Raw genomic sequence first — 14024 nt, forward strand, 5'->3', positions numbered from 1 at the left:
ACTCTAGTATATATGTTGCTGGATCAAAGTGTATGCACAATTTTCTAGCCCTTTGGGCATAATATGGAATTAATTCCTTGACCCACACACAAAAAAAGCTAGTTTCTTCATTTTAGAACAGAAATCCTGCTCTTTGACATAGCCAAATCTTGTGGATAAGGAGATATTTGACAACTTCATTAAGACTAATTTTCAATTTGATGTCTTTTACCCATCTCTTTTAAGATTGAAACTGAGAATAATCTTGCACAATATTTTTTTTTAATTCTAAGCAGAAGTTCCATGTAGGTTTTTTGTATGGGTTTTAATTTAAAGCCTTTCACAAACCATATCGTAAAATTAACAAAATTTCCACCAATGAGCATGTGAATCGAGAGATGATGCATATCAATTTTATCAAGCATTAATAGCCTTGATAGCAACTGGACCTTGGTATTCCCATAAATAGGACTAAGCACAGGCTCCATGGATAGAACTTGAAAGTGGATTTGATATTTCAGGGGCTTTTCCTCTGGGGGTATTGTTACATATCTACAATAAGAGTGCAACCTGACTAAACCAACCCCAACCCAATTGCATCATCAATTTATAAGGGTCTTGTGCACTAACTTGATTAGAGAACTGGTAGGGCCCCAATGCATTAGTTAAGTCAAGGAGATGTCAGATTATAGGTATATCCTTTGAAAGTATGAACTCTATTTATTTATGTAAAGGATGTCCTAAATGTTGCAATGCAGTTGAAAACCTCAGCTTTAGATACTCTATATGTTGTTAAATGATAATCATATTCTGTTCTGTTTCTTAAAGATAGGAAGAAGTTTTGGGCTTACATGTTTTGGTGTGTTTTTTGTTTTAGGTTTTTTGGGGGGACTTTTTTTTACTGTTTTGTTTTGGAGCTGGATGTCTAATTTCATTGATGTTGAGGACTCCCAAAGAGAAAATTCTTTCTCTTAGTTCAGATCCTTTTACTACACAGCTCGAATTCTAGTGACAAATTAATAAGCCCAAAAAGTATGTGACAGAATCTAAACTTGAACCCCATTCTTTCTGAGCCAGGCCAGTTTTCTGGTCTCTCATAGAGCATCCCCTTTGCTTAAAAGTTTTATACTGTTAAGATTTATCCTAGTCTTAGATACAAGGCTTCTGTTACCTCTTAAATAGAAAAGGCTAAAAAGCATTTAACTTTTTTAAAAAAGTTCTTAAAATCTTTTTTGTGTATTTTTAAGATAGTCTTGATCTTCTTTCCCTTATTTTAAAAAGTGTATTAATATTGAGTAGTATTCTGGTTGATAAATTTAAAAGATTTTATTTTACTCTTACTTGCTTTGGTTTAGATTACAGCAGGTTTCCTTGACCTTAAAATCAGTAATGCAGAGAAAATCACCATATGAAAAAAGCTGTTTTCTTAAATGCATGGAATAGTGCAACTGGGGCTTAGAACTAGCTTAGACCTGAGAACAAACCTATTAAGATGAGATTAAAACATTTTAATGTCATTTAAACTGCCTTTAACACTAAATTTAATGCTAAGATGAAACTTAGTTGTTTTAAGGGTTTTAGAACCTGCCTCTCCACGTCTCTTAAATTTCTGCTTCAACTTTTTCTGGGTGTGTGCTTGCCGAAGTGCTTGTGAGGTGGTTAATCATGACCCTGCCTTGTTTAATGCTTGGTTTGCAAAACCTAGAAACAACTCTTCCCCCACTACCAAAAGGAAGAAAAAAGCTCACTTAAATACATAGGTATATATCTCTACATACATATGTATACACACCCACCCACTTACATATGAAAGCACACACACACATATTTTTTTTTCCTTTTCTTCCACTGGAAACCGGTTTATTGTAGTGTGTAAACAACATAAGAGGGCCTTTAGCATAACATGAGAGAGTCCTTAGTTGATTTGTTCCCTAGCTTTGGAGCTCATTGCCAATTGAAGTAAGGAACGCTATGACTGCTGGGACTTTTAAATCTAGACTTAAAAGTTATTTGTTCTGTTTAGCATTTTTAAAACGATTCTATTAGGAATTGTATGTGCTTCAGTTTTAATTTTAGCACATAATGATTGTAAAGCACCCTGGGATGCTTTCATGAAGGGCGCTACAGACATAAGGTTGTATGGTATCATAATGTACAAGGCTGTTGGGAGGGGGCTGGAGTTTTACTCTGGACACCAAGTAGGGTTGGTCAAGAGCTACTTGGAGAAGTGTAGAGTTAGTTTCTTTAAGAACCTTCTTTAATTCTTTCCTGTCATCTTTCTTAATCTCCCTCCCACTTCCCAGTCCTTTCATCGTTAGATATTTTGTAAACTATTTTCATACAGTAGTGGTTCCCAAAGAAATATTAAGCTAATTTACTGTCTGCTGAGGGGATCAAGATATAAACCAACTGATTAATCCATTCCTAACATTTTTATTCCAGTTTTAATTGCAGTTTCATTTTCACAGTGCATTCTTACTTACCTAATAAGAGGTCATTCTGTGCATTGTATTCCTAGAAAAACAGTCCCATTTTGCAGACTAAAGTATCACTTTATTATTTATACTGTGCTTTGATCAGTTTGGAGCATAGGACAAAAAGTCAAAGAATAAAATATTTTTATTAAAATTTTTGATTTTTGTAGTTTTTAATTTTTAAACAGAGATAGGTTTAAGTTTTTGAAAATATAAATATGCCCAAGTAATAAATATTTAACATTTAGGGGGCATTCAGTTCAATTGAATAGATTTTTATTGTTATTATTCCTCTAACTCTATTATTGTGATAGCTACTGGTAATATAAATTTAAAAAATCTTTCTATTAGATGTTTCTTGAATTATTTTCTTCCCACATGTTAGTTTTTAGGGGGAAAAAAAACAGTAGATTTCATTTTCTTCTTGTGTATGTGTTCATAGTTTTGTTGTCTTTATTGTAAAATGGAGAATCATAGAGGAATTAGTATATTTTCAGGGCACACATGGCCAAGGAAACACTTTTTCTAGAAATCCCATTCTGCAATTATATGAGAAAAGGCAGTGTAGTCTCATGGAAAAGGGGAGGCGGGGGATGCCTACTTTTAATCTCTCTTTCTCAAGCCTGGAATTCTCTCCCTCCTCAGCTTTCTCAAAGTCCCAGTTGGCTCATCTCCTGGGACTCAGATTAGCACCTTCTTCTGTTAGTACTTAAACATCTAGAGTTTGGATTAGAGAACAGGCTGTGTGTGTGTGTTTTTTTGGGGGGGATAGGGAGTCACAAGTTTTTTTTAACCTTTCTTTGTATCTCCAGCATTTGGCACAGTGCCTGGTATACAGTAAGTGCTTAATTAATTCTTTGTGACTTATTGACTGACCATACCTCTGAGCTTTTGATCTCAGTTTCCTTATTTGTAAAATGAGGGAGTTGGATTTGATCTCCGAGTTTTAGTTAGTAATGACAAATGTACAAAAATTAGATTAAGTACTAGTGGTCTAGTGGTTTAGTAGTCTAGTAGAAAGAATACCAGATCAGGATCCAGGAGAACTCTGCTGATTGGTCTGAATACTGGTCTTGGAAAATGCCAGCTGTGTGGCTGTAGGCAAGTCTCTTTATTTCTCTGCTCCTCAATTTCTCCATTTGTAAAATGGAAGTGATAATACTTGTACAATCTTCCACAGCAAAAATATGAAGGAAGTAAATGTAAATTGTTTTTATCACTCAAAGGCACTTAACAAATCAAGTTCTAATGTATTTCCAAATTGGTGGAACAAAGGTTTTAAGCATATAGTTGGTACTAATTAAATGAGCACAAATATACTATTAGATATGTACATCCTTCAGCAAATTCACAGAATTCTCCTTTATAGATTTTCATTGACAATTGAATATGAAAGCAATAGAAAAAAAGGAAAATTTTCTCTCTTTCATCTGTGGGATTAAGGTCTGTTGCCTTATTTGCCTCATCTTAATCTTATCTAGGCTTATGTATATAGGCAAATAGGTATTTTAATCACGGTTTCTGTTAGCAAAACTCAGAAAGTTTAGATCACTTTTGCCTTGTTCTGTTACACAGAGTTACATTTAGCACATATATTATTGTCAATTAATAGTTATTCGATTTGAGAGATTATGTTAATTACATTATATATTTATGATTTTATCCCAAAAAATTGAATTCATTCACATCATCTTCATTCTTACGGCATGATATTAGAGCTGAAAAATTGAGTCTTTCATTGAAACGACTCAAAAGATTGAACCTAAGGAAATATAAATAATAAAGGACATGTTGGAAAGGAGATAGGATGTCAGAAGCTGTGTACACACACACACACAAAACTTTCACACACAAAAAACTTTACCCTTATGTAAGGAATCTGGGTTTGAATCTGTCTTGCTGCTCAATATCTGCAGAATCTTGGATAAGTCACTTAAGTTCTGTGAACCTTAGTTTCCTTATGTGAAAAGATAATAAAGCTGTTGCTAACATCGTGCTTTAAGGTTAACGTAGATGTATTCTCAATAGACAATTAAAATAGCCCTGTGTCAGCATGGTGGTACAGTGGGTAGAACAGGGCCTGGGTCAGAAAGACATGAGTGTGAGTCCAGCCTCAGACATTAACTAGCTGCGTGACCCCAGGCAAATCATTTTATCCTTTGTCTGACTCAGTTTACAGTAATGTAAAATGAGGATCACATTTTACCCTCCTTGTTAAGGTTGTTCCGATGATTAACTTAATTCACATATGGTAAATGCTTGCAAACTTTAAAGGGCTACATGAATACTCATTATTACGACAGTTATATTATTCTTTACATTTTTCAGATGAGGCATTTAACTGAGGTATAGAGAGAAGAGGGAGATAAGCCATTGAGCTCCAGGATTGCCCTGAGTCATAATTCTTTTCCCCAGTCATCTCCATCCCTGATGCTGGGTGCCCAGCCCCACCCCCAAGTCCCACCCTGACTCATCCCATACTCTGAGCTTTGGGAAATGTAATCAGATCATTGCTAGAGGGAGGGGAATGTCTTTGGACTAGCCTGTTCTAGGAACAATCCTTGGGACTTCCCAGACCAGAGCTCTCCTCCTTGGTTCACACTCCTGAAGGTACGGGTTACCTTCTCCAGAAGAATGGGACATTTCTGTCTCCCTGCTCCTTTGATATTTGTTATCCCCAGCCTTCAGCAGATGGCCTGGCACTTAATAAATGCTTTTTCACCCACTGTTAATCAACCACGAAGTATTTCTTAAGCATTTCCTAGGTGCCAATCACTGTGCTATTCTTGTGAGGGAGAAAACATCTTCACCTAAGATACCTACAAAACAGGTAGAGAGAAGGCACTTGCAGCTGGGCTGGCCCAGGAAAGATTTCTTTCAGACTTCTTATAAATAGTGAGCTGAGTCATGAAGGAAGCTAGAGATTTTTAAGGAGAAAAGACACGTCTGGCTTAAGGATATTGCTAATGTAAATATATGGAGGGAGGAGATAAAGTGTCTTGTGTGAAGAATAGCAAGCAGACTAATATGGCTGCCCAGGAAAGTGCATTTTGAGTACTGATGTGTAAGAAGGTTGGAAAAGGGCCAGGTAGTGAAGAATTTTAAATGCTAATATTTGATTCTCAAAGTGACGGGGATTTCATGAATGGAGGTATAAAATGGCAGACCTAAACTTAAGAAAAATTGGAAGCCATGTTTTTGGAGAGCCCAAGTTAATTTTTTTTTCATTTAAACTTAAGGAAGAGTTTATATTTTGTTGTTACTGTCCCTTCCTTGTAGAAAAGCTAAGACTTGTCCTTGAGACGGATCAGATTCCTTCCTCATGCTCCAACAGTGTGAGCTCAGTAAGAACTAAGGGTAGGGAGGGACGAAGCAAAAATCAACTAGGGCGGCCTCTGCTGTTACTGAAGAGTTCACAGCATGGTCTGGCATCATGGGAATTTGCCCAAGCCTACTTTGTGCAGGTAATCCAAGTGATTACTTCTCTTCCAAACGATAAAGCAATTTCAATATGTAATCAAATCACAGAGTGCCTTTCTTGCCTTGACTTTAAAGATCCCATTTACATATTCATCATTTGAGTGTATAAATTTATTCAGATGGCTAGGTTAGCACATCACTAGGGCTTTTGCTCAATCCTGCCCCTCTGTCTGAAACGAACATTTTCTTCTTCATCTTCAGCCTTTTGTATTCTAGTCCCAGCCGCAAGTGCCACCTCTTTTAGCACTAAGAACTGAGTTCAAATCTTACCTCAGATACTACCTGTATTGTCCTAGAAAAGTCATTGACTCTTCCAGTGCCTCAGTTTGCTCATCTGTAAAATGGGGGTAATAATAGCAACTCCCTCAATGGGTTGTTGTAAGAATCAAATGAAATAATACGCATAAAATGCTTTGCAAAATTCAAAGTAGTGTAGAAATGTGATCTATTATTAGTACTATTAATTTTTTTGTACCATATTAGTTATTTGTATATATATGCTGTACTTTATTTAATTCTAGGTTCTTGAGAGCAGTCTGACATTTTTACCTTTGAATGCATTTGATCTAACATAGTATCTTGCACATTATTTATCATTAGCAAAATTTTAATTGAATTAATTTGAGCTTAAAGTTTTCTACCGACATGAAACAAAGAAAAAATAAATGTCATGCTCTTTTTTTGCTCCAAAAGACCATAAATGCACACCCAGAGTCTGTTATAAATACAATTAGTAACAAACCTTTTGACTTTTAACACGTATCTCCTTTCCTAAAGTAGACATGAGTACTTGTTGCATGGTATTTCCCCTAAGTTGTAGAATATTTTTTGCAATATGACTAGTTAATGAAAAGAAATTTCTGATTCCCTCCAGTTTTGAAATCAGGGTCAAAACATTTTTTTGAACTGCCAGTCGTTAAAATCTATCAACTCATCATAATATTTAGACATTCAAAATGTATTTGTTAAACTTGAAAAGATAGAAAGATTTTAGATCTTCAGAGATTTGAAAGAGATGACTTGGTATGACAAATATTTTGGGGGAAGCCAATTGATCCAAATAATTTATTCCTTGCCTTTTAAAAAATGTTTCTTAAATATGGCTTTAGATAAAATAAAATCAAAATTAAATTTACATTACTTCAGAATGGATTTGTATCCTGTTTTCATAACAATGATAGAACATTTGACACTCTATAGTTAAGAAGGAATTGGTTTCCTATTCCAGGGCAGCAGAAAATAGCATGAGCATGATACAAATGAGCAGGCTTTTCTGTGCTACTCTTTCAAAAGTAGTAAATATAATTTAATGTTATAAAATTAGATCAAATCTTATTGATTCAAACTCTAATAATTTTGAACTTATGATACCTTAACTTGAGCAAAGATAAAAGTTATCTTAGTTCTATGAAGAAAGAAGTAGCTATATAAAGTGATACCATAAATAAGAGTGGTGGGGGAAGGGAGAAACTTTGCATTTAAGTATATGATAATAGCTACAAAGGATTCTTATGTATTCATTAAAGCAGATTATTGATCATCTGCTTGGAAAGACTTTCTTCTTGCAAGTAATAAAACTATATTTCTTTCAAATACTCTGCAAATCAGACTTTTTACTGATTCACTCAGGAAAATCTGATTCAATGTACAGAAAAATCGAATGCAGAATTATTAGAAATAGTATTATAGGAAAATTGGTCAAAATGATGCAAGATGTGAAAAACTTTATATATGTCCTATGTGAACTAATTCTCTTTAAAACAGATCAAAAGAGAGGTAGAAGAACACAGATTTAGGACCTTTAAAAAATATGAATAACTTAATAGTAACTGACTTTTTAGCTTGGGAAATACCCTATGATCATCTTTAAATTCTTAAAAGAAAATGAGAACTCTTTAGTAGTATATTGCAAAAGCATCTTAATTTCTGTCAACAGCAAATTTATGTAATTATTCTGTAATTGCATCTTAAAGACATTTTTGACTTTCTCTTAAGGATATCTTTAGGGCTTAGGGTCATAACAATGGCAATAATCATAACTGCATGGCAAGTGGAATTTAAGTAAAAACTGGAAGTGATTATTCTGTCAGTAAATTGAGATTCAGATTATACCCCTAGTTGTACCTCCCAAGAGTGTAGCTTAGAAAGCAGTAGAAGATCTAAGGGGAAAGATTTGGGGGACACAAGGCAATTATCCTGAAAAGAATATTATACTTAGAATTTTCTGCTACTTCTCATTTATTCTATTAAAAAAGCAACAACAACTCAGAATAACAGCTGGAGACTACCTGTCAATATGTAGCAAATCCATTCATTATCACGATTTCTTATCATGCTCTTCTGGGTTTATTCTGAGCACTCAATGGTTTTGAAATATTTAGAAGGGAAACCTTATTTTAAAACTGAATTCAGATGCAGATTTGATTCCTTTTGCAGTTAAAGTTAAGGTATATTTTTGTGTTTGTTTAAAAAGTACTATCCAGTTACTTTTATTTATCTTAGAGAATCTCAGCTGGAGAATCAAATCAACAAAGTGGACCAGGAAATCAGGGAAGGTGTAGGCAGCCGCAAACTGTGAAGTTTCACTTCTTAGAGGAGAAAAAAAAAAAAAAAAACCCACACAAAGCCAGGAGTTTGACAGATTGTTCAGTAAATGCTCATTTTATTGAGAATTATAAAAAGGTGCTTAATGCCTTTGTGCCATTAATATAATACATTAAAAGGTTATTGTCAAGATTAGTGTTTCACTTCTGAAAATTGACTGTAGGGGTTTATGAGCCACACTGTTCACAGCTTGCTAAGAAGGCAAGGTGTATATGAACGTGAGCATGAGCGTTTGTGTGCGCGCGTGCGCGTGTTTCCTTACCACTTGAAAAAAATTATATTAGGCTCTATATTGAAGAGGTTAATAGTGATAAGTTTTTATTTAAAAAAAAAAAACTAAATGAAACAGACAAATTATATTAAAAAAAAAAAAAAAGCTAAACTGTGAAATAGCCTTAAAGACTCAAACCTATGTAAGGGTTTTTTTTCCTGTTTTCTATGCCTGATCTCTAGAGTACTCCAATTCAAAAACATACATTCCTCCCTACCAAAAAAAAAAAAAAATCTGATTCTTTAGTTGAAATTAATTAGCATTCAGAAGCCAGATAGCATGTTTTTGGGTATTCATGAGATCTCTGTTTGAAAAAATGTTTTTAACTTGTAGAAATGTGTTGCAACACACAGATGGGAAGAAAAAGAAAAAAAAAATCTCTTTAGCAAGCACTGTGTGTAAAAGGAATATTACATTTTGCACGCTCCTGATTGCTCTGTGTAAACAGTTTTTGACATCTGTCTTTATAGTTTTCGAGGAGAGGAAGACTTTGTTAAAAGAATCATTTTTATACAGCAGTCCCCATCTCAGTGTTGCTTTACCTGTATTATGAAAGCAGATGGTCTGCATGTCTTTTGAATATTTATAACTATCAAAAACAATCTCTTGCTATTCACCCTTAGGCTTATGAGATGTCAGGACTGTTCTGGTTGAAAAAAAAATCATCTTGGGTGTTTACAGAAAGAGGATTACATTAAGCTGAAATGACTATACATTTTCCAGTTTAATATTTGTCCATCAGCTGTTTAATCGTATTTAGATAATTGTGTAAATAAGTTGTTGCAGCCCTTGCCCTCTCCACTGATAGAGCCTGAAAGCTTTAAACATTGGTGAGCCACTATTTTGTAGATATTCATGTCCCTCCCTCCCCAAGCCAGTCCCCAACCTCCTCCTTCCTATTTAAACAATCAACAAGGCCTTTAGTGATTTTTGGTCATGATTTCAAATTGAGAATAAATTCATGATTAAAAAAAAAGTATGGAGGTCATCTGAATTATTAGGGAGCGATTGGATTCTGTTGAGTGTGTTAGAGAATCTCATATTATGGAAGGACACTATTTACAATTCTCTAAGGGAATCCTTCCTTTCTTATTCTCCTAGGATCATCCTTGTGGGTCGCTTTAAGGTTATTTTAGGAGAACTTTTGGGGAAGGAAGGGTTAACTTCTCGTGACTGGAAGCTGAGCAATCACTGATAACAGATTTTGCTGTGGTTGGTTGATTTGGCAGAAAAGCATGAACAGTTTTAGTTTAGATGATTGAATAACCTGATTAGCATTGTTTGGGGGTGGTTTTTGTTGTTGTTAAAAGAACAACAAAACATTTTAAAATGATAATCCAATCACTCCCTTCCCCCACCCCCACCCCAGTTGATGAACCTTCTTGTGGGAAATAATTCTCAATGATAACTTGGCTATCATTGGCCAGTGAAATGCCCAATGAATATTAAAACTAAAATCAAAATCAACTGTTTTTCTTCCTTGTCTAAAAATATTGTATGTGCATTACATACTTTTCCTCCTTTTGGAAAATTCTGTCATACTTTAAAAAGTAAATGGTTTGAAGGACTATGCTATCCCTAATCTCCCTCCTCCCCCCCCAAAAAAAATTGGAGACATTCAATTTTTTAGAGTGGTTTCTTAATATTTTAGCTATATCTATCTAAGTTGAGCTTCAGAAAAATTTTTCTCCTTACCTTTACACAATTAGAAAGGTTATAAATAATGTATTTGGCTGAAAAGGAAAGCTCAGCCTGTGGCAGATGGTATCATTCTAGAGTACTGGGGTGTCTGTGAAGATGGCACCATTTCAGAGCAGATCTTCACCAGACTCAGAAGGAGAATTGCCGAGCCCCTCATAGGGAAGTGATGTATGCTTTATGGATCTTAGGAAAGCTTACACGTCGGGTGCCTAAAATGAGATTATTGGGCTTGCCCGAAGGATACAGGAATAGAGGGCCAATTTACTCAGTCTATCAGTTCTTTCTCAGAAAGGGCAAGGGATGGTTAGGTCATGGGTATGTGTACTGAGGTGCATCTGAATGTGAGCTTTAAGGAAACTGAGACCTGTAGTAGGGGATTTCCTCCCACCCCACCCCCTCTCCCAGCACCTAAGGTTTACAAGTATTTTATACAGAGTGGCCATTCAGTAAGGAAACTTGCTGTGCAAGTCGTGCCCTTTTCTAAATGCCTTTGATAGCTCATTTAAATAGACAAGACAGAATTGGAAAGATTTGGCCACAGAGCACTGCAAATACTTAGCCATCTCTGTTTGGGTGATGCTCTAGAGAACTTGAACTAATGTTTTTTATAAATTAGTGGAAAAAAAGTCTTTAAAACAGCTTCAATTTGACTCTCTTGGCATCTCAAACAATTTTTGAAAGGGAACATCTAAAGTCATATTAACTTTGAATTTAAAGATTTTTCTGATTGTCTCCTTGTCAATGACTTCTGGTCTTCAGCTCTCATGAACATGGCAGCTTCTCACAATAAAAATATAAACACTCTGGAAGACTGAAAATGAGCCATTTCTTTGTTGATTTGTTTGACTAACAGGATGTTAATACATAAGTGAACAGGAATTAAATATTAAACTGATCACTCTAAATAATGAAAATTAGCAGCCAGTATCCCTGAATTAGAATTTTTGCAGAATGGATGTCATTTTTAAAAGTGAATTCCATTTTATGAAAATATTCTGAGATACTCCAGATTCAACTCTGTGTTGTTGTTTGTTGTTAATACTTAACACCTTTACTATTTATTTATTATAATTTATTTATTATCAAGCCTATCCCATGCCCTAGATATTTATTATTTAAAAGATAATCTCTGGCTATTGGGAAATTTGATCTTAACATCAAAACAATTTGGAATTCGTAGGTATCACAGAATTTTGTGGCAAGAGATTATGACATCATAAATTCAAATTAGAACTTCATTGCAAAACAAAAAGGGAACGAGAACATTTTCATATAAGCAGGAAGTTAGGCCAATAAGTATAGTAGTTCTAGTAAAAATAGAGTGAATTTTCAATTCCTTGCTCTAAAGAGAAGCAATAACATGGATGAATACAAAGGAAAGACTCAAGCACATTAAATAATATTTTAAAATCTTTTAGTTTGCTCTATTTTAATCTTTTGATTTGCCCTATTTAATGCTTTGCTTAAGCTAATTTCAATATGCCTTTATATTCCCTGTATATACCAACTGAAGAAGAGAAACAACTCAGAAAGCTTTATTGGCAAAGTCAGTTTGATTGAAAATTTTCTGCAGATAATCTGCAGAGAAATAATCCATATGTGGAAAACAGAGAACTAGGGTTATAATCTATATTGATTATTTTGCGGATTTCATTTCTCATCCACAACCATAAGCATTTATGACATATATGCACATATGTATACATGTACATACGTGTGTGTACATATTACATATGTATGTATACACACATATTAAACCATATATTTCCAGATCAAAGACAAGTTTTTAATAGAATAGGCATTTGATAGTTAAAAAATACTTACCCTGATATAAATAGACTGAAGCATAATTTTGAAAAACCAAGAGTTTTACAGTGAATAGTTAAAATTCACACATGCTTTACAGTGCTGATGATATTGGTATTCAAGAACTTACTTGGATGTCTGGAACATATAGAAAAGTTGGACCTGAAGAATATTAGCTTTTATCCATTGGGAGAAATCTTCATTATCCACAAGATAGTCTCAATAGGTTTTATTAGTGTCTGTGGATTAGTATCCATTAAATAAGCTTCATTGATGCTGATGGATTGTTAACTAGATCAAGGGATCTTTGGGTTCTAGTTTTGGCAAATTCTATAAGGCTTTTTTTTTTTTTTTTTTTTTTTACACTGGTGATTGTAGCAGGCTTTTACATAAATTGTACACCACTAGATTTAATGAAAGCATCATGAGCACTTTAAGAAGGAGAATTTTAGTGGAATAAAAATGTGGAAGTGGATGTAAAAAGCAATGAGTAGCAAACAGGAAGTTTCTCACAGGCCCCCTTTGCTAGGCTATCTGTGTTTTGCACAACTAACAGACTACAGCACATCTTTTTAGTCAAGCTCTTATAAGAATCCAAAGAACGTTTACATATTACTAGTCTGTATGTACTATAAAACTAACACTGATAATGGATTTCAATGGAATCAATAACCAGAATAGCACAACTTTAAATTAGAAATAGCTTTAAAGTAGACGACGATAGAAAAATATTTTGTATCTTTGTCCCCAAACTGGCTTTTCTGGTTATTAACTGTCCATAGAACAATGCTTCTATTCTGTAAATTATTTCACCATAGTCCAACTAAAGTTTGAAATGCAAGCTTTTATATACACAAAGGGTTAGAACAGGGAGGGGGAGAATAAGTAATTGGAAATCTAATTATTTTTAAGACTAAATGGGAAATGTCTTTAATGTACTCACTATTGACTGACTATTATGTATGGGGTGGGGAAAATTATTTAATTTTTTTGAACATTGGTCTTTTCATTGAAATTATAGTGATAAAGATTCATTTTATTTGTTTTTAAAACTCCCTATTTTGAAAATGGAAAAAATAATAAACTTTTCATGGTCCTCCTTCTTTTTCATCTTTTAGAAATTAAACTGTTTTTGCTCTCTAATAGTTGATTGGAAAGAAAAGAAATATGCCTAAAATAATATATCTTTTCTTAATTTCAAATGTTTGAGTTTTTATGGCCAGTTTAAAATCTAGAATAATGCCATTTTTTAAATTGAATTAAATCTGGGGAATAAATTATTTTTCCTTCATATAATGGTTTTCCATGGTTATTTTAAATGTCCTATTCTGACCTTTTATAATAACTATATATTCACTCACCTCTCCAACTCCCTCAGTAGGGCAGAATGCAGGATAGGGAAAGTCCCATGATTTCATTGGTAGAGGAAGATACCAGGTGAGAAAACTCCTTGTCAACTATAATCTTAGGGAGTTATCCAGAGCACCGAAGAGTTAAGTTACTTGACCAGGGTCACAGTGTATGTCAGAGATTGAAGTTCATCCCAAGTCTTCCTATTTTGAGGCAGTTTCCCTATTCAGTCCACCATTCTGCCTCTTCTAGTGGACCTAATTTCTAGAAAATGAAGACAATAGCTCTATGCAAAGCAGTGAAAGTTTCTTGAGGTATCAAGTATATTGTGACTTTGCAGGTATAAAATGTAGCTGTAG

The 14024-nt window shown here is 34.2% G+C and overlaps 1 protein-coding gene across 8 annotated transcripts in view; it reads left to right on the top strand.

Annotated features, from left to right (window-relative positions):
- The window catches only part of SATB1 (SATB homeobox 1), a 117318-nt gene that overhangs the window by 39630 nt on the left and 63664 nt on the right, over positions 1-14024 (top strand). The gene's annotated exons all lie outside the window — the stretch shown is intronic.

Source organism: Antechinus flavipes, chromosome 5 (genome assembly GCF_016432865.1).
Source record: "Antechinus flavipes isolate AdamAnt ecotype Samford, QLD, Australia chromosome 5, AdamAnt_v2, whole genome shotgun sequence".
In the NCBI taxonomy this organism is placed as follows: Eukaryota; Metazoa; Chordata; class Mammalia; order Dasyuromorphia; family Dasyuridae; genus Antechinus; species Antechinus flavipes.